Raw genomic sequence first — 21531 nt, 5'->3', positions numbered from 1 at the left:
TTTGAACCCTGTGCCCCAGCAGTGAGAGCACCGAGTCCTAACCACTGGACCACCAGGGAATTCCCACATCACTAGCAATGTTATGTGCATCGGCTTTCTGGAGGGGGGGCAAAGATGCTGGCCAGGTAACACCTCCCCCATCCCAGTAGTAATGTATTCATTATGCAGAGAGAGGTGTTGAGAGTCCTAGACGTAGAAACAGAATTCCTGTTTGTTGAGACCTGGTTCTACTACTATTAGCTATGTGACATCAGGCAAGTCATACAAACTCTTGAGCATCCATTTCCCTATTTAAAAAAAATGGTGGTATGTACTTGCCTAATAGAGCATTTGAAAGTATTGAAGGAGAAAATGAAATTAAATATACTTTGCAAAGAAACGGACAAATCACTTATCAACCTGAAGATGGGAGACTCACAGGACATTGATCAATATTTCCTATCTGAGTAACCAGGCAATAACATTATCCATTCAGTCAAAAAGCATCGTTTGAACCCCTACCATCTGCCATTCTGCGAGGGCTAGTTTCATCACCATGGAATCAAGGATACAGGCAATAGTATTAACGCATAGTTCAGGGTCTGAGAGAGCAGAATTGCATCCAGGAAGTCGCCAGAGAGCTCTCAGGGATTGAGGTTGAAGGGAACCCATCGGAGCAATGGTCCTTTCCATCACTCCAGCCAGATGCTTGGCTATAGTTGTTTTAAGAACTGCCAGCAGAGGGCCCCAGCTTTCCTTTAAGAGCCGGCGGCCCAGGGCCTCCCTGCCCTACCATTTCCTCTGTATTAAACCGCCTCTCGATGGCCTCTGACTGCGGACCTCCCAGTGATATTCTCAAACAGAGGTACCCTTCCTGGAGAAATGAGAGAACACAGGTCTCCAGATGCCCCCAGGGCTCCAGATGCCCCCAGGGCTCTGGGCCAGGCTCTCGACCTCCTCTTCATCCCTGTCCTTGTCCTCTAGAGCTGGGCAGGTGTTCACCACCACACCTGAGAGGGGCTGAGAGAAGACCAACACCTATGGCTGCTGTCATGCCCTTGGTGCAGGTCGTGGAGATCCGTGGGCAGATGGCGCTCCCTGATGGAAAAAACTTCTCACTGCCCACAAGCACTGAGGAAAGAGCAAGTGCCTGCAGCTCTGCACCGCAAACCACACGCCCACCCACCCCGCCATCAGAGACGGGGCTGCCTTTGAAATGCCTCCTTATTCACTCACTCCCACCCTGCACCCCAGTTACCTGCTCACGTGGTCCACACCGTCTAGGACGGAGAAGCTCCGAGCTGGAAGCAGAGTGGATTAGCTGAGCTGGAAGCAGAGTGGATTAGCTGCGGTACGGTCTCCCGTCTCTGCAGGGGTCTCAGGATGGGGTTCTCTCTCATAACGCCTCTCCCGCTGGTTCCCGGCCATTTGTCTGGGGCTGAGTCTCCTTGTTCTGCCCTCACTCCATGTGTGCCCTTCCTCAGGCTGCAGACCCAGTTCTGAGCCACGGCTTTTAGGTCAATATTTGGTAAATCCTCCACTATGGAACCCAGACGCTGGTCCTTTCTAGGTCAGGCCCTCTCTGTGGATCTTAATTTTAGAAAGATCGACTTGAGCTTGAGGTGTGAGAAATTTAGGCAGTGCTGAGTGCCGAGAATGTGGATCTAACTGGAAAAAACGTGTGCTTATTTATTCCAGCGGTGTGAGTGGGGGGTCATACGTTGAGATATTCACTCTACCCCTTTTCTGAGCTCCCAGAATTTCTCTGGGTTTCTTTTCAGCACCCCTCTGGGCACTGATACTGGTACTGAAATGCAATATGCTTTTTTTTTTTGCGGTACGCGGGCCTCTCACTGTTGTGGCCTCTCCCGTTGCGGAGCACAGGCTCCGGACGCGCAGGCTCAGCGGCCACGGCTCACGGGCCCAGCCTCTCCACGGCATGGGGGATCTTCCCGGACCGGGGCACGAACCCACGTCCCCTGCATCGGCAGGCGGACTCTCAACCACTGCACCACCAGGGAAGCCCGCAATATGCCTCTTATACACGCATACTGTGGAGAAAATAGCTAACAGTGATTAAGTGCTTCCTACGTGCCTCTGTATTTTCCTAAAGGCTTCACCTGAATTGCGTTGTTAATCCTAGCAGCAACCTTCTGAGTTGGGTAGAGTTACTGTCTGTACTTTGCAAACACAGAAACTAAGTTTCAGTGAGATGAGGTCTTCCCCAAAGCCCCAAGTGGCAGAGTCAAGGCTGCCCCCAGCCCTGCAGAGCCCATGGGTCGATTGCTGTGCTCATTTGGCCGAGTGTCTCTGAAGCGCAGTGGGAAAGTGGCGGGGGAGGTCTGCTTGTAGTAAAGAGGCCAGAAGGGAGTCTCTGGGTGGGGAGGAAGCAGGCTGGGGGACCGTCAGGGCAGAGGAGGACATTGGGTCTGTGGTTGGGAAGCAGGGGCGGTTTTTATTCATTTGCCCAAGAAGGATGTCTCACTGTGTCTTTACTGCAGGTGCAGAATAGGGCTCTGCCCTGGGTCACATTGGCCACGTGTAGGCTCAGCTCTGTTTCACCGACCCGCGTGGCCCGGTAATCTGCTCCAGGAAGGGGTATGACCTTCTCATCCCCAGAACTCCGCAGATTGGCCAGCAACTGTAGCTGCCCCTGGAGATCCCGTTGGTACCAGCTCATCCAGGGGTACTGGGAATTCCTCAGGGTGCAGCGCAGGGTTTCAGCCTGTCCGCGAGGCACCAGGACCCACCTGGGGCTTTGCTCCACCAAGCTTGTGTCGGCATCTGAAACACACAAGCAGGCCAAGCTAAAGGTCCTGGGGGTAGTAAAGGTAGCTAAAGGCCACTGCCAGAAATAACTAGTTATAGCCGAATCCTGAAGAGGGGGTCCTATGAGTAAGGCGGAGAGGAGGCTGCTGGGAACAGGACGGGCACTCTCACAGGGCGAGGAGATATGTAGATCTGGGATCAGGGAGCAAAACCTCTGTACCCACAGGGGCCCCAGTGACCCAGTCCCTTTTTCCCTCCCTCAAGCCACCGAGTGGCTGTCTCTGCCTGGCCTCTGACCTGTACTCACTGCACCCATGAGAACCCAGCCCCACAGGATGGGAAACAGGGCCATTCCCGGGCCTCTCCGGCAGGGCAGTGGGACGGGGGACCACGGCACAGGGACAGCCTAGGCAGGAGAGCTGATCTTGGCCTGTAAGGTGGTGATTAGTGTCTGAGGCTGTCTGGGCCCGACACTCAAAAGGGAGCGGCTTTTCCAGGAAACTCAAGATCGTATCTTCTCACTGAGGCTCAAACCTCAAACTGGAGTTTCCTGTTTCGGCACGCCAACACGCACTCACTCGTACACACTCCCCAGGCTCACTGGGGGCCTTAGTGAAGGTGTCTGGCCCTGCACCCTCTTAGCTGCTTCGCAGAGATTCCGTGCTGAATCCGTGCCTCAAGTTTTTGCAAGGAATTAAAGTAACTCATTGCAATGAAGCCACACTTGCAGATTGAACAAAGACCTCTTCTCATAGGCATAGAGGCTGCTGCAGGTCAGTGTTGGGCGGTCGGCAATGGACACTCATCTCCAGTGACCTGTGTTTTCCTCTGTAAAAGCAAATACAAACCAAATGGAAGAGGCTCAGTTCTCCTGTTGAAAATAAGGGGAGAGACTTCCCTCCCCTCCATTTTCTTAGAGCATTTACTGTAGAAAACTTGTAAGTTCTTTCTCTGTCTCTTTGAAATGCATACACTCTTAAAAGCTAAATCACCTCTTGCCAGCATTAAGACCCAGGAATGTCTTTCTCAAGGACCTGCAACCATCTCTTCGGAATATAAACATCAAGGAAGATGAACTTAACTTAGTCTAGAGCAGACGGCTGGCACCGAGTTGCAAAATGATTTCATCATAAAGATATAACATGTCTATTTCTCCTTTGGTAAAGCCAATTTGCAAACACAGATAGACAGCCCAATTACCAAGTGACTTCAGCGTGAACTGTGGATGAACGAACAAAAGGTCCTGTCGAGTCCTCTCATTTGGGGACTAGTTATTGCTTATCTTGAGAACACGTGTGCAGTGGGTTTGATCTGCTGGTCTGTATGATAGGCCGAAATTTTTTTTTGTCTCTGCAATCTCTTAACGAAATGCTTGTGGTGTGTATCACATTCTGACTTAATGATTATTCAATAATAAAACTGTTTTCTTTCTCTTCTACCTTTGTGGAGAGATTTTCTGAGTTGGGAGGGGATTTTGTTTTTAATTGTATTTTCCCAGCAACTCACAGTGCTGCCACTTACTGGCAGTGTGAACTTGGACTTCGGTTTCTTCCTCTGTAAGATGAAGATAATAATGAAAGCCTTTTCATAGGAGTAAGTGGATTCATACATGAACATTTCTGAGAGTAAAACTTGGCAGAGACTAATCGCTTAATGAGTTGACCTCTATTATTGCAATTGTAAACTTCCGATAAAAACATATAGTGGCTTTTATTGGTCTTTAATCTCCTATCACTTAGTAATCAACTGAGATTCAAATCACGAGTTCTCATACTTTTTTTAACATTGATAAGAGGCCTCGTGTTTTGGTAACCAATGATCTGGGAAATGAGATTTAAAAGACCCACACCTACCGTGGCTACAACCTCAGCATGTTATAGACAGAACTATGGAGACACAGAGGGGTCTAGCAACAAAACTTTACTCTTTCAGGACCTGGGGCTGCACAATATTCAAGTTGGTGTCAGGACACTCCATAAATGGAGAAGGGAATTAGAGCAGGGTGAGGCTGCAGACCCATCTTCCGAGAGAGTCTGTGTGTCGCGGCCCAGCAGCGGCCTGGCATCCTGGGGGTCTTTGCCTCCCAGAGTCACTATTTTTTCTAATCTGCTGGAGTTTTAATACATGCAACAATATGGTTCACACGAGTCTGGCCAAAGATAACAGTCACTGATGGCATTTGGTGATGGTATAATACAGTTTACAATTCACTTGGCTCGCAAGCTTTGAAACCGTGTGGTTCGATTTTTTTAAAAATACGGATTTTCATTATGTACAATTCCGTGTGTAACTTCATTAATATTTTCTATATCACACTTTCAAATTTGCATCATCTAAATGTGCACAAAATGTCAATTGCACTACATTCTAAGTAACATGTGCTGATTCCCTTTTTTGGGGGGGAGGCGGGAATCTGATTTTTTTGTACGTTAAGTTTCAGGTGTACAGCATTATAATTCAACACCTGTACACACTGCAAAGTGATCTCCACCACAGGTATGGTTACCATCCATCACCATGCAGTTGACTCCCTTCACCCACCCCCATGTCCCCTTCCCCTCGGGTAACCTCTGCTCTGATCTCATGTGCTGAGTCACTCTTGTCTTTGGCCCCCTTACCTATTCCCAGCCACATCCGTCACTCCAGAGAGGGAGAGAGATGAGCTCTGTGAAGCATTGCCCAAATCACACCTCTTGAATACCAGACCAAAGGACACGCTGAGATGGTGTGTCCTCACAAGCCTCGTGCACTTAATCCTGAGGTTTGCTTCTGAGAGAGTCAACTCTGGGATTTGGATGACTAAAGGAAAGGGGGCTGGGAGAGGGGAGAAAACCATAACTGGGGTTGTGGTGGTCAGCACTCTGGCCGGTGAGCAGATTGCAGGAAAACGGATCCTGGACCCATCTTGGTTTACAGGGCTGGCAGTCCTATCTCCCGGCCCCCTTCTCCATTTGTCTTAATCCCCAAGTGCGACTGGGATCACAGTGTCTCTGACAGCCCTGTTATCTCCTCCCCGGGCTCCGGTTCCTCAAGGTCGGTGACTCCCCAGGCTCCATCCTCTGGCCTTGGCCAGGCTCCCGTCCTGGGCCAAAGTAAGCCTCTTCCTTCCAGGTGGCTGCTTAGCTCCCTACCTTCTCTGCCTGCTCAGAGGTGGGTGGTATGCTTGCCCTCTTGGGAACGGTGTTTCCTCCCCACCGCACCCCAGTTACTACTCAGGTGCTCACAGCAGCTGCAAACAACCTCAGCTGGGTCCTTACCAGCTTTGATGGGCTCCATAGGTGACGAGAAGAACATGCGTGGCCTGAATGGAGGCGTAAACAGAGGCGCCAGCTTCTTCCTGCCCTCACTTAAGCTGGATTCCTGTGTGGAGGTGTGTGGTCCGGATTCTGTGATGGAGGAGGCCCTCGAGGCATGTATCCTTGTTAATTTTTCAGATCCTCTCCGTTGTCTGATGGAGGAAGAACACTGAGGGTCAAATGATTATCAGCTCTGTCACTCACACTGGAAGAAAGAACTCTAGGATTAGAGACTTTGGTCCCCTCCCTAAGGAGCAGCCAGCAAATGACACCAGCTCCCTCCACCAGGACAAGCCACAGTAGAGATGCCCCCAGGGGGCTGCGTGGCTTATGGGTGTCTGTGACCTAAGGAAATAATGGAAAGAGCACCATCCTGGGGGCAGGGCCCCTATGGCCTCGCAGTTAGCTCTGCCGCCGACGGGATGGGGGTTCGGGCACTACGCATGTTGCTCCCTGATGTTCCCATTTCCTCATCAAAAAATTAAGTGGACTGGAATTTTTTGAAAATCAAGTGGATCTAAAGTTCCTTTTCACTCTGATGTTCTGATATTTTAATATTCCTCTGCGTTTCTTCTGTTTGCCTCGTACCAAAGAGCTTGCCAGCGGGGAAGTTGGCCAAGACTCCAGTGGAGGGTCCCCGAAGGTGACTTCTCCAAATGGCAATCTGTGGGAGGAAGGGCAACATGCAGAGTATCCCAAAGGCAAATTCACATTTATTCCCCCTTTTCTCCCTCTCCTTCCCCTCCTCCGCCTCTTTGCTCCTCCCCAGCGACGTGCAGAAACTTGCAGCTGCCCCAGACGTGCCCATCTGGAAAGCTGATTATGGCTCCTTCACCTCTACATGTCCTTCCAGGGATTAGTAGTAAAGACTCCTCCAGGAGATGGAGACCATAGCCTTCCCCTCCGCATCTCCCAACACCTCCTCTCCTCCTGCACTGTAGGGAGGCTGGAAGGCAGGGCCACTTGGAGTCCCACTCCCTGTCTGTGCATCACTTCTATATAGAGACAAAATAGAAAATGCCCATAAGAAGTTGGGGTGAGGGACATGTGCCAGAGGCCAGAGCGCTCAGTAAGAACATCCAAGGATACAGGGATGGTGGGGGCAGAAAGGGAGAGAATGGAAGGAGGGAGAGAGAAATAGAGGGAGAGGCAGGGAGAAATAAAACCTCCTTGATTCTGCAGGGTCCCCATGGATAGGACACTGGTATTGGGTCAGGAGGGAGGAGACTGAGTGATTCATTCCCAAGAATTTCATGCCAGGTCCCTACTCCAGGGCAAGGGCAACCTTCTCTGGGCACCTTACACCTCCAAGTTATGTAAGTGGCACCACTCTGAACCCAGAGATAATGAGATCAGAAGAGCCCCACTCTGTCCCTCCCCCATGGCATGGTGCCTACCTAGAGGTACATATAAGTCCATACTTCTTGAGTGTCCATCTAAGGAGAGATGCTTCAGACCCCAGGAGCCATGGCCTGTGCCCTTCTCTTTTGGCTTCTCCTACTTATGGCCCTGCTGACCCCCTCTCAAGGCAACCACCTGGGCCTCACATCACGTCTGCATTATTCCATGTTCCTAGATCCTTCTAATGTTATTTTCCTGCACTGGGACTTTGACCTTGAGGCTGAGATCATCACTTTTGAGCTCCAGGTCCAGACAGCTGGCTGGGTGGGCTTGGGTATCACAAATCGCTACACCATGGTGGGAAGCAATCTGGTTGTTGGAGGAGTCTCACCGGACGGCAATGTCTATTTCTCGGTGAGTGTGAGGGTGACTCCCTCCCAAGCGTGAGGGTCTCTTCCTGGGTGGAGGGTGGCTCTGAGTCCAGGAAGGATCCGCATTTTCCAAACACATCCAGGCCCAGAGCACCAACTGATGGCTGACCTCTCCCTACAGAAATGGTCCATTGGAGAGTTTGAATCTAGGTCTTCCAGACTGCATGTCTCTAAGTTGCCAAGGGAATGGAGCCATTGGACTGAAAGAGAGAGAGTCCTGGACCACGGTCTCGGTGCAGGTCACTGGGGGGAGAGTCAAAGCTGTTTGGTACACAGTCCTCATCTTCAGTTACCTTTAGGATCAGTCAAATAGACCACAACATAAAATAATCTAACAACAACATCAGCACCTGCGACAATAATAGCTTAAAATTGTTACTCATTTTTGGTTAAGCAGCCATTGGTCCAAATTCTTTGCACATTAAACCTCACAGCATCACCATGAGGTTTCTTCCCGCATTTTACAGTTGAAGACGCAGCTCACGCGTCTCCCAGTCGCACTCAATCTGAACTTCATTTATATGGCGAAGTGCCCATGTTAAGAGCCCCATGAGAAGAGGAATAGCATAGACAGTTCAGAGAATAAGTGAGCTTTTAAGACTTGGGGATACAGGAATATTAGGATTTATGGAGATGAGATTTGAAATGGGAGAAGCAAAGCAAGGTCAAGTGGTTAAACTCCATCAGACACTGTCCATCCCTCGTCCCCACGAATCCCCCCTTGATGCTATGCTCTGTCCTAGGAGCAAATTATAATACAGACCTGGGTTCTGCTAATTTGGTACTTTATTGGGGCTAAATGGACCCAGACTACTCTGAATCCGTGACCACGTAGGGCTCCTGGTTCTTACCCCTTCACCTTTCCTGGACCCTAGAATCAGCACCTGGTGGATGAAGACGCTCTGGAGGAGGGAGCCAGGACGCAGAGCTGCAGGCACTGACAGAAGACACCATCTATACCACCATGCGCTTCTCCAGGCCCTTCCGCTCCTGTGACCCTCAAGACCAAGACATCACGGTAAAAGAGGGAGGAGATAGGAGCATTTGCTCACAAGCAGCCTGCCTTCTAGGAGGTGAAGTCACCCCCAACCTGGAATGGCCATGCCTGTCAGGCAGCCAGTCTTGGTTCCAGGGCCCTCGTCTCTCTCAGCCTTCCCAGGCACGGCCCCAATCCTGCCGCCTCTGATTCCACCAGCCCTCTACAGGTGGCCTCCCACTGACTCAGCCCCATGCCACCCTCCCTAGCGTCCCCTCCTGAAGAACCTTGTCTGATCTCCTTGAACTTCAGTGTCATGAACCAGATGTGGACACAGGCTCAGAGAGGGGACATGAGAGGGGGTGTGACTTACTCAACATCTCCAGCAAGTCAGCCTCTAGGCAGAACTGGAACCTGACTAGTTCTGACCCCCAGTCTGAAGTGTTCTCCTTTCTGAAACCGCTAGGTGGCATTTTGGGGGGGGCTCCAAGGAGCTCTGGCTCTTTATGTCTCAGTGCAGAAAGAATTCAGGGAGAGGCAAAGTGACAGATAAGAAGTGAGTTATTAGAATAGGAAGCTTGTGAGGCTTATATCAGGTGGGTGAGAGGGTGCCGCCCCAGAGAACTTAGTGGTCTACAGTTTTACAATCAAAGGAAAACTGGGGAGGGGGAGAAGACCAACTTCTTCCTCATTCTTGAGTAGACACAAGCTTCCATCATCAGCTCTGCCTCCAGGTTGGGCAGGGGAGTTTTCTTGTCCCAACATGATCAAGCCAGGACTGTCGTGGTACTACGGAAAAATTATTTCAGGTCTCAGTACAGTGAGGGTCTTTCACTTTGACATGTCACCTTTCCATAAATTGTTTTTGATGTGTGCAGAGAGCATGTCCTAGGGGTCATTAACTTACTGAGCTCACTGGGAAGGATATGGGTCTCATGTCACCATTGTTTTATTGTTTTGGGGCATGTCTCATGCTTCTGTTGCATGGTTTTGTTGCTAAGCAAGCCTGCTTGGTTTTGTGGTTAAGTAAGCCTGCTTTCTTGAGTAATCGTTAACTTACAGGGGTCCGCCATACTTTTTTCTCTACTTACAATCCCCTTGTGGTATTAACTATTTAATCACCTAGTTTGTCCCTTTACTCTGTCCCTGTAAGTTCCACTGTGTCGATGTGAGCAAGTGGCTTGTGTCAGTGGTTGGGTGTGGGTGTGTGCAAAGTGCTGCTCGTGGGCTGCAGCACCTCGATGCCCCCAGAGTGACACTGTGAGGGTGCTTGCCACCTACGGCCCAGATGACACTCTGAAGCTGGATCGGGAGCGTACTTTTGTGAGTCCATCTTCCTGCTCCAAATTGTCCACCCCGATGATCTCGATGTCCCCGAGGACACCATCACCCATGACTTGGAGATCACTGATGTAAGGCCCCTCCTCCCCACCCAGCCGCCTCCAGCCACTGCCCACCTTCCTCTCAATCCAGACCTTCCTCTTGCACCCAATATTCAGTACGTTCCTGGAACTGAGGTTCCTCTGACTCCCCTTGGTCCCCCGAGGATGGTCAAACTGGCCCTCAAGTGGCCACCCTTCCCCGACCTGTCCCTTCCCCTGCTTCTCTGGGAGCCTCCCTACCACCTGCTCAGCCTCTGTGTGTCCTTGTCCAGTTCTTCATCCCAGAGGATGACACCACGTACGCCTGCCCCTTCCTCCCTCTCTCCATCGTTAGCAAGAAGCACCGTATCTACAAGGTACCATGAAACAGACTTCAGGACATTGTCAAGGTGGTCGAGACAGGCAGTGGGCATGGTTGACTCTGAAGAGATGGTGTTCAGAAAACTGCTGGGAGGATGAAGGAGGGAGGTGGTCAGGAGAACACGGGGGCCAGGCCAGGTTTGGTGGAGGTGGCAGTTTCGTGATTTCCTGAGCCCAGAACTATAGCTCCCAGCACTCTTTTATTCACGCCCCACGGTGCAGCAGCGATTTTGATGACGGTCATTGGTTAATGAGTGTTTGCAAAGAACAAAGTATAAGTCCCGTCCTGGGCCCAGAATTGTGTTCTCTTAGCCCAGGAGGAGGTGCAGGCTGGGGAGACGTGTCCAAAGGCTGTCAGGTCGGGAAAGTCTGGCTAGAGGAAACTCAAGTCGGTCATCTGACTTCACATTTGAGTGCTTTCACTTTTGATCGAATAAATAAAAGTGTGACCTTACAATGAGTGGCAAATGTGTGGGAGCCATTGTTTTCTTTAGAGAGTGAATCCAACAAGGCATGATCACATGCTCAAATATAGAGAACTGACGAGGTTCTTAAGGGAAAGTAGAAAGTCTTGGGATGTTCCCGGCTGGATCAAGTGTGTTGTGCTATCAGGAAGGGATTTTAAAAGGGTGAGGGCTGAGAGAGGAGTCAGACTGAGTGCAGGGGAAATGACAGGTTGGGGAAGGAAAAAAAAACAGAGGGAACGGAAGAGAAAGAGAAAGAGAGAGAAGTGGGGACGGGCATAGTTTTATTTGGGGAAAAGGAACAGCGGGGATAAGAACATGGCCCAGAAGATCTTGACCACACTCTGTCCTGCGTCCCCCGCCCAGTTTGAGCCCAAGTTGGTCCATCACAAGGAGACGACGGGGCACCACATCCTGGTGTACCGCCTGCGGCAACACCAGTGCTCTGCCCAAGGGCATCAGCGACTGCTACGGGGCCGACCCCGCCTCCTCCCTCTGTTCACAGGTCATCGTGGGCTGGGCTGTCGGGGACACAGTGAGTCGTGTGATGAGAGAAATCAGCCGCTAAGGGGACACGTGTGGTTGGGCAACTGGGATTGTTGGATTGATAGAAGGTGGGGAAACGGGAGGTCTGGGACGAGGGCCAAAAGACAAGGGCAGGTCCGGGTCCCTGCACCTACTTCCCAGCCATTCTTGCCGCCAAATCACCCTCCATCCAACAGTTACCAGTTTCCAGGTGACGTGGGTATCTCTACTGGGATGGCTTTGGACCCCCAGTGGGTCCGACTGGAGATTCACTACAGCAATTTGCACCGTCTTCCTGGTGAGCGCCTAGAGCATTTACGGGAGAGCGGCGGTGAGGCTGGCTGAGCCCTCTAGGTGTCGGGAAGGGATGCAGGATGCACGCCTACTTCTTCTGCTGGCAGCGCCCCCCCGCCCCCCCCTCCACTTTCCCAGGGCCTCTTCCTCCCCACCGTGCGACACGGTCTCCTGCATCCTGTGATTGGTCCTTCCTGCACCAGGTGTGTACGGCTCCTCGGGGATTCAAGTGTACTACACGGTGCAGCTACGCAAATATGACATAGGTGTCCTGCAGCTGGGCTTCTGCACTTTGCCCATCCACTTCATACCCCCGGGTGCCGAGTCCTTTGCGTCCTATGGGCTGTGTAAGGCGGAGAAGTTTGACGAGGTGAAGCTGGGAGGCACCCCTCCTCCCCTGAGCTTCCCGGTTCCCCATCGCAAATCTGCTGTGACCCACAAGGCACAGCTTGAGCCCCAGATTTGGAGAATGACCACTGCCTGGTGCTCAGGAAAATCGCTCACCTGAATGGGGCGGGGGAGCCAGGAGGCAGGGCTGCGGGGCAGGAAGAGGGGCCAGGAGGTCCAGTAGGGACTAAAGGGGTGTGTCTCAGTCATAAGACGAAGGTGTCAGATGTGAAAGGAGGAAACCGAGGAGCGGGGCCAGACGAGAGTTCCTAACAAGCCAGGTGGTCTCCTCCCTGCCACAGATGAACGGGGCCCCGGTGCCTGACATCCAGGTCTGCGGCTACCTGCTCCACACCCACTTGGCTGGCCGCACTCTGCAGGCCGTGCAATACAGGTAAGGAAGACACGGATTGGAAGCTCTCCCTTCTGTATTTGGAAATAAATGTTAGCAATAATTATTTATTCTGCGGCATGACGTTATGCTCAGTTGGGAGTAGGAGAAGCTAGAACTATCCCTAGAGTAGTGATGACAGGAATATGACAGCGGAGGGAGCTTTTTCATTTTACGGGCAATCTGTGCCCACAGAATGACTGCACACGCTGCTTCTTTGTTGACAGACCCCCTCCCTGCTTCATCCTCTCCTTATTCCTGTCCCCTCCCCTTGTCCCCCTCCAGAAATGGAACACAATGCTGAACAATCTGGAAAGATGATTCCTATGACTTGAATCTGCAGGAGACTCGAGATTTACCTTCTTGAGTGGCCATCAAGCCAGTGGGAGCCTGGGGGGAGGCATGGCTGGCATTGGGGGAAGGCAGGGTCAGCACTCACTACTGTTAGCCAAGAGGACTGTACCAGTCCCTCTGTGTCTTACTTTGAGCCTTTGTTTCGCTCTGCACAGGGAGATGAATTGTTGGTAGGGTGTCACTACCAGACGCTGGACCGCGACTCCTTGACTTTTGTAAGTACCTCTCTCCCCATCGTGGTCAATGACAGTAGCCTCAGAATAGAGTGCCATCCCTGGCCTTGGCCATCACGTGACTCAGATTATTCCAGCTGAAGCCCCTTTCTTTCTCCAATGGTACTGCCCAGGCACATGGGGCTTCATGCTCTCACATCCCCATGACTGTAAGATGGGTACAAGGATTCCCGTTTTCTCTGTCAACGACCCACTAAGATTATGAAAGGAAAGCATGTGATCGTGTCTAAGAGCGTGGACTCTGGGCCTGATCGCCTGGGTCTGGATGTCAACATGCTCATTAATAACTTTATACCCTTAGACAAGTTATTCAGATTCCTTGTGTCTCAGTTTCCTAATTCTCAAAAGAATTAATACTATCTATCTCATAAGATTTGGGGGAGAGTTGATGAACACGCCTAAAACATCTAGATCATTGCCCGACTTTTAGTAGATTGTCAGAGTTAGCTATTATTATTATGGTCACAAGGAGCCCATATTTTGTGTGTCAGGAATGTCTCAGTGTCTGTAGGATTCAAAATGGATTGCATGCTTCCAAGGAAGAAAACACAGCCATACAAATGATTACAACACAAGTTAGGAAGTAAAATACACCGTAAGAGAAGAATGGGGAAAACGCACTAGGGGAATTCACAGGGGAAAAAATCATCAGGTCCTATTACAGTGACCTGAACATGTGACATATTTGAGTGGGTCCTGCTTTTGACATGTAGAGATGGGGAATTCCAGGGAAGCTCAAAGGGAGTGGCTTTTTTGGGAAACTCGGTACCTTATCTCATCTTCTCAACCATCTTTTCTCAAACCAGGGCAATAGCAATGGAAATGTAGAGGATGGGGAAGATACGTGGGATATTTCTTTGGAAATAATATCAATAATTGTCCACCAATTAGAAACACAGGAGGAGAAAGCAAATGTGGTGAGAAGTAGTAAATAACAATTAGTGAGCTGGCTCAAGGTTAAGGGAAAAGGAAAACAGTCTCATTGGTAGAATGATCACCTAATCTAGTTTCTGCCTACCTTGTTCCCCTCTCTCTGCATGCCTGTGTATCTCTGTCTCTCCATCTCTCTCTCTCTCTCTCTCTCTCTCTCTCTTCTTCTCCAGGGGGGTCCCAGCACCGTTAATGAGATGTGCCTCATCTTTCTCTTCTACTATATCCGAAACAACATCTCCAGCTGCATGGGGTACGCTGACATCATCTACGTGGCCCATGTGCTGGGGGAGGAGGCATCAGAGTGAGTCATCCTGAAAGATAAGACCCTTAAGAGTGACCTCTAGAAGTCAGATCACTTGTGTACAAAGTATTTGTCTGCCTTTTTCTCATGTACTACCTGATTCAAAGACTGTTTACTTTCAAGTAGTGACCCTTAATTACTTGGGACTAAGGGGCCTCCCTGAGACTCTGATGAAAGCGCTGAAACTCCTTTCCAAGAAAAATGCACATCTTTGCAGACACATCCTATTTCACATATAATTTCAGGACATTTATAGTTTCCCTGAAGTCACCCTATCAACCTTCTTGGACTTCATGGCCCCCAGATTAAGAAACACTTCTTTAAAGAGTCAGAACTTTCTCTCTCTCTCTTTTTTTTTTTTGCGGTACACGGGCCTATCACTGTTGTGGCCTCTCCCGTCGCGGAGCACAGGCTCCGGACGCGCAGGCCCAGCAGCCATGGCTCACGGGCCCAGCCGCTCCGCGGCACGTGGGATCCTCCCGGACCAGGGCACAAACCCGCGTCCCCTGCACTGGCAGGTGGACTCTCAACCACTGCGCCACCAGGGAAGGCCAGAACTTTCTCTTTTTCACTTTTAAAAATCCTCTTCTCTGAGCTCTGATGCTATTTCTCCTGCCAAGCTCACAGTTGTGCCATTGAGTTGTAAGACATTCCTATGGTTTATGCCAACATGGAACTGATGCTAACAAAAATGAGGCTATTTTATACACATTTTGTCAAAGCTTTCAGTCAACCCTAAACTAGTGACTGTTCTTCCTGCCCATGACAGTTCCGTGGAGGGCATGCTGGCCATGGACAATGTGGAGTGGACTCTGGAGAACATTAAAAAGGCTGAGAAGGCCTGCGAGGAGGCCCAGCAGATGGTGATAAGAGACCATTGACGTAGTGTCCCAGGAGACACCACCCTCCCAGGGTTAGGGATGGAGGGGAGTGGGAGGGTACTGGACGAGGCCGGAAAAGAGAAGAATGAGGGGTATGAATGCCAATGGCAGGAACGCTGGGTCAAAGAAGGAGAAGCTGAGGGAGCAGAAAGAGCACTGATGCTGCTGTGGGTGTGGATGGTAGTCTCCCAGTTAGCCTGTGAGGCTGCAAGTACTGGGGATGACCAAGTAAGGTCTTAGGAGAGGAAAGGAGGTGGGGATGCTTCCACCTTCACCCATTTTCTCCCTTCTCCTGCAGGAGCTAGTGGAAAACACAACAGGCTGGATTCCGGAAATCATCCCTGCTCCCTGGGGTCCTTGCTTAGAGTCCTCCAGAGGAAAAGTGGAGCCCCAGGACAGAACCCCTGTAGGCTTCAGGGCTGCCCCCATGGCCCTCTCGGGCTCCAGCACTGCCACACCAAGGCGCCTCCCCCTGACTGCCCTCTTGTTTGGGCAGGGGGCCGTGTCTTGGCTCCTAGCCACCGTGCGGGCTGGAGCCTGATACCGTTTCCTCATGCCACGTACTCAGGCCCCTCCCTGCTCAGGCCTCCCCTTATCACCAAACACAGAAACTCCCTCTGCTTTGGCCCCCAAAGTCCTCCATCTGTGCCCTTCTCATGACTTGGGCCATGAAACTGCAGGCTTGGGCGTGACACAGAGTCCCTAAAGCCTTTCCCATGACAAGCTCGGCAATCCATCCTTTAAAGCTTTAGAAGCATTGGTGGGACCACACATTTTCTAACGAAATCTAGATTCAAGGCTGGGCGAGGTAACGGGTCTCTGAGCAGTCCAGTGCCCCAGCTTGATTGAGGGGATGCCGCGTGGGGAGGAGGGGGCTTGAATGCAGAGGGGGGAGCCCTGTAACCCCTCCTCGGCCCATGCTGGCCTTGGAGGGGCTCCGGTTTCTCTTTTCTTCTGACATTTTTGTCCAACCCTTCCTGTGAGGCAGAGGCAGCAAGCCACATGTGTGATTTGCAGTAAAGGAAGGTGCTCTGCTTACAAGGAACAAAGCTCAAGACACCAAGTTAAATAGAATTCAACTCGCTTCCTGTTGCCATCTCTTTCCTTTGAGCCTCTGGTCCAGGAGAGGCAGCTGGGAGGTCTCTTGAATGGCTCAGGATAAGGCATCCAGAGGGCACTGGAGGGCCTGGCTGCCCAAATTGCAACATCTAATGCAGGCCTTGCTTGCCTCACCTGTGCCTCCACTGTCAGATGATCTTTATTTACTCAACAAGTACCACTTTCTCAACACTCAGATCGCCAGGTGTCAAGAGCCTAACTGGCCAGGGAGGCTGACTTGGGCTCTGAGAACAGGTCAAGGGCATGCTAGTGCATGAACCGCCTTGCTCATGGTTCCTAACTTCTGGAAGGGACCCCTACCCTGAATATTCCGAGGTATTTAGAGGGATCCTAACTCCCTGGAGATTAGGGATCTAGCCTCGGTAAACTCCTTGCCACTGCTTGAGGGGCCGGGCAAAGAAGAAAACACAGCTTACCGGAAGCCAGAGGGATCCTCTGGGTTCACTGCTGGGCTTCTCTGTTGTCAACATTCAAGTGAAATGAAGGCTCTCTTTTAGGTCATAATCTTAAAACACAGTTGAGGCCCTTTGGCAGCAGTCTGAAGTGCACAAATTACATTCTACAGCATGAAGAAACACACAGATAAAAATGAGTCTAGACAGAAACTTAAAACAATCAAAAGAGACCTTTTCTCTCTGGTTTGCCCAATTAACAAATAAGTCTGACATTTCTATTCCAATCTGTGTTACTCCAAGCCCCCCCAAGCAAATTCTTTCGACCTCGATCTTTTAGGTAAAAACAGAAAGACAAAAAAAGAAGAATCTCCTGGCTGGGTTTCTGATGACAAACCTCGGTCTGTGCTACAGCCTTATTCTCGGGTCTGTCTTGACAAGTTCAAGTCAGCTGGGCAGCTACTCCAAGGTTCTGCAGCCAGAATCTTCTAATGCTCCATTTGTATAGCTCATGGCCCTGTGCAGTTCCTCTCCTCTGTACCCACTTCAATTTCTGGTTCTTATTAAGCCTTCCTTCTTTCATTTTGTTTTCCTCTCCATCTCTTGATCTCAGCATTTAGTCGCCATGCACATATTCACTGAGCATCCTCTGTGAGCTTGACATTAGGTCAGAACAGAAACCACCAAAATGAACAGGAAATGGACAAGCACCCACCCCCACCCCCCGCCCTTGTGGAGCTGAGGTGAAGCTTCTATGAGCCCCTGGCTGGCCATTTTCTCCTTGGGTTCACAGCATCCACCTCTGAGTCTTTCCCAGTGCCATGGATCATTTCCCCCGCTGCTGACTGCCTCCAGAGAGGAACTATATTTATATCAACCTATGGAGAATGATTTGTTTCTATATTTAAAAGGGATGCATTTATATTGATATTATCCATATATATTAGACGGGGAAATGTTTGAAAACATTCCTACACAGGGTAGGAGCGTGAATTAGATGACCTCAAGTGTTTTTCCGGTTTATGTGTTTTGTGACTGCAGTTTCCAGAAAGCCTAATGATACATTACAAAAAGAAGGGCTCAGAGTTGAGGTGGAAAGGGATGACCCCAACTTCCTCCTAGAACCTTCTGGCAGATGGGTCTCTGTCATTCCTCATCCCTCAGTGGTCTCTAAGTTCAGGTCAGCTCTGAGTGACTCTGTAACTCTTTTTGCATCTCACCTCCTCTACTCAAAACTCCATCTTAAATGTGGAGAGCAAATAAGGGATGTATTCCCTCATTACTTTTTTCTGTGATGACAAGAGGACCCACAGGCTAATGTTTACAAGGACCTGGTCTTTCCTGAGGAATAAGAATATTTTGTTACAATTTCAAATTTATAGGAAAGTCACAAGAATTCCCATATGCCCTAAAATGAGCTTTATCCATTGTTTATACTTTGCCCCATTTCTCTCCCTCCCTCTCTCCTCTCTTCCCATCTCTTCTATTTTTCTTCTCCTCCTCCTTCTTCCTCCTTCCCCTGTCTCTGTCTCCCTCTCCTTCATAAAGCTGATAAGTTAGTTTCTTACTCCTGTTTGCTAGAATTCTCATCACGTTTAAATTCCTGCTATACTTAGCTGAGACGAACAAGCAGGCTCCCCGACTCCACTGCTCCACCACGGCAGTGACACCCAACCTTGACAGCATATCAGAGTCACCTGGGTGATGGGAGCAGCGACTAGGCATTAGTGAATGATTAAACTCTCCAGGTGTTTCCAATATGCATCCGAGATTGAGGACCACTGAACCAGAAGTTCAATTGCCCTTAACTAGTCTATTTCCTGGATGGGCAGGAATCCCATTCTGGCTTCACATATTGAAGCCACAGCACAGGCACTGACCAGTCCAAGTGAACGCCAGTGAAGAGGAGCCCTGGAAGCCCCCTGATTTCCAAGAGTTAGACTTTTAGTTGCTGGATTGTGAGGATGTGTGGGGATCTCAGAGAAGGGGTGCATCTGGGGGGGGGCTCAGGGAAGAAGCTATTTACCAAGCATCACTCAAAAAATAAATAGCAAAGAAAGAAGAGCCCTTTTAATGTCAAGTAATGAATATAGAGGAAAAAAATGTGAAGTTAGAAAATCACCATTTAATACATGTATAGTAATAAATTGAATCAGAGAAGAATCATCAATGGGTGACAAAATAGGAGAGTAACCCAATAGCTACATAGCCTCAAAGTATCTCATTATATATTTATTAATTATGATGAGAGGAAATAGTAATTTTACGATAGACCTGGCAGACACCACCTCAAGGAAGTAAGCCAATTAGCATCACCAGTCATGGACAGACATCATGTGCCTCCTGACAGGCACACCAGGAAACACATAACATCAATTCTACGTAATATCTGTCCAAGAAATGCACAACCTCGCTATAACCATGAGGAAATATTAGACAAACCCAAAATGAGGAATATTCTACAAAGATCTGACTTGTAATTGTGAAAATGTCAAAACCAAGAAGGAAAAAGAGGGACTGAGGTATAGTTCCACAGTAAACTTAAAAAAAATCCAGGGCTTCCCTGGTGGCGCAGTGGTTGAGAGTCAGCCTGCCGATGCAGGGGACGCGGGTTCATGCCCCGGTCCGGGGAGATCCCACATGCCGCGGAGCTGCTGGGTCCGTGAGCCATGGCCGCTGAGCCTGCGCATCCGGAGCCCGTGCTCCGCAACGGGAGAGGCCACAACAGTGAGAGGCCCGCATACCGCAAAAAAACAAAAACAAAAATCCAGTTAAAATGAATGCACCATGTGCTCCTCATCCAAATTACTACCTGTTGCTGTTGTCATTGTTGGTGTTTAGTGTTTTTTGTAAAGAACATTATTGGGATGATTGGTGAAATTTGACTAACGTGTGTGCATTAGATGGTGGCATTGTATGAATGTTAACTTCCTGACTTGGCTGATTATATTGTGGTTATGTAAGAATATGTCCTTGTGTTTTAGGAAATACACACGAAAGCATTTTGTGATGTTGAGACATTGTGTCTACAAACTCTCAAATTATACGCACGTGTGCACGTGTGTGAGAGAGAGGAAATATGGTAAATAATTTATAGTTTATGGATAATATTTGGGAAATCTGGGTGAAGAATATAATGAAGTTTTTATACTATTTTTGCAACTTTTCTCCACACTTATTTCAAAATAAAAATGTTAATTTAAAAAAAGGAAACAAGCATAAGATCTATACAAAAAGAGTATGAAAATGGAGCAACTTTTTTTTTAAAGGCACACAGTTACCTAGAAAAAAAAGTCAATTTAGAAAAATGTCAGCTTTTCCAAGCAAGAGTTTTTGACCACTCTGAGCAGAGAACCTCCAGCCTGCAAGCTATAGTGTACCCTTGGATTAATTTCACTGGCAGAAAATATGATGTTTCCCGTATAAAATAATGTGCATGAACTTACACACACACACACACACACACACACACAAGCATGCACAGAAACTTGGTTTCTGCCTCTATAAACTCCTAGAATGATATAGACAGCGTATCTTTTGCTTTAGTACAAGAGAGCCTTTGTAAAAAGGGAAAATGCGCCTGGATCTCATTTCAAATTGGGACAATATGTTGGCAGAAGATCAAGAAAGGAGATTTATTGTTACACAAATCTTTCTATTCTTTGTGTGACAGTACTCTTAGCTCCCCACACCCTGTGTGCCCTTGTGGCATCATTCACTTTGAATGCTGACTGACAATCCCAGCTACAATGTGTTTCCTATAGTGCAGAAAACAGCTACCTTCACCATCCCTTCTTGCTAACCAGCAGCTGGAAGATATTAGGTCACATGCTTGTGTTGGCCAATGAAAAAGTAACAGAGACATTTTGAAGGGAAGAGGCAAGCTTGTGGGCCAGTATCTTACCATTTTTCATTAGTACGAAGGAACAGTGAAGTTAGCTATTGGCAGAACATTGTAAATCAACTATACGTCGATTAAAAATAAAGTGTAAAAAAAAATTGTAGATATCTCAAAATATTGTTTATGCTGCTCATCACACTGACGTTATGACATTAGATCCACCCGCTAGATCTTGTTATTTAATGTGATAATTTTTAAAAACACCTCATGTATTACTATATTAATCTTTTTTAATATTTGCATAACTGCATTTTAATATAATAGGATTCCTTTACAATAGTATGCATTTTACTTTATGCATTTAAAACATCATTCTTAGGAGGGGTTCCATAGATGCCACTAGACTGTCAATAGGGCCCTTGATGCTACAAATGTAAAGCCTTTCATGCTTCACTCAGAGACCTGGCAATCAGGATTCTCTCGTAAGAAATCTTCTCCTTGAGCATTTTGTAGCAACCAGAGCCAACTTCTAGCAATATGTCCTTGATGATAAGATAAAATATTTCTCATATATCAAGTAAATAATCCTTTCCTACTGGTAGCCTTCCTGGGTTAATCAAAGGATAGCTGACAAGTTTCCCATCTTTTGGATCAAAGGATTCCTGTGGTTGTTTTTCCATGTTTCACTAGTTGCCTAGTTAGTGCAAGCTCTCATCCAAAAGCCTCTTATTTTGATAATTAGAATACTAAGCTAATTTACCTATATTATTTTTATGGAGGCACTGACACATGAGTAAACAAGTAGAATCTGGCTTCCTGGTATAAGAAAGAGAGAAAGGAAGGAAGGAAGGAAGGAAGGAAGGAAGGAAGGAAGGAAGGAAG

At 48.8% G+C, this 21531-nt stretch overlaps 1 long non-coding RNA gene across 2 annotated transcripts; it reads right to left on the bottom strand.

Annotated features, from left to right (window-relative positions):
- Positions 1 to 1915: 1915 nt before the first annotated feature.
- LOC114901268 lies at positions 1916 to 17462 on the bottom strand. 2 transcript variants are annotated; one of them, XR_003795094.1, is made up of 5 exons: positions 17206 to 17462; positions 16833 to 16975; positions 6633 to 6708; positions 6006 to 6196; positions 1916 to 3576 (listed from the first exon to the last, which is right to left on the bottom strand). It is a non-coding gene; the product is annotated as an uncharacterized LOC114901268 (long non-coding RNA). The 2 variants fall into 2 exon arrangements; XR_003795095.1 differs by lacking the exon at positions 6633 to 6708.
- Positions 17463 to 21531: the final 4069 nt, after the last annotated feature.

Source organism: Monodon monoceros, unplaced genomic scaffold (genome assembly GCF_005190385.1).
Source record: "Monodon monoceros isolate NGI ecotype Baffin Bay Population unplaced genomic scaffold, NGI_Narwhal_1 Super_Scaffold_2, whole genome shotgun sequence".
NCBI lineage: Eukaryota > Metazoa > Chordata > Mammalia > Artiodactyla > Monodontidae > Monodon > Monodon monoceros.
Note: the sequence above shows the minus strand (reverse complement) of the source record. Positions and strands in the feature narration are given on the sequence as shown.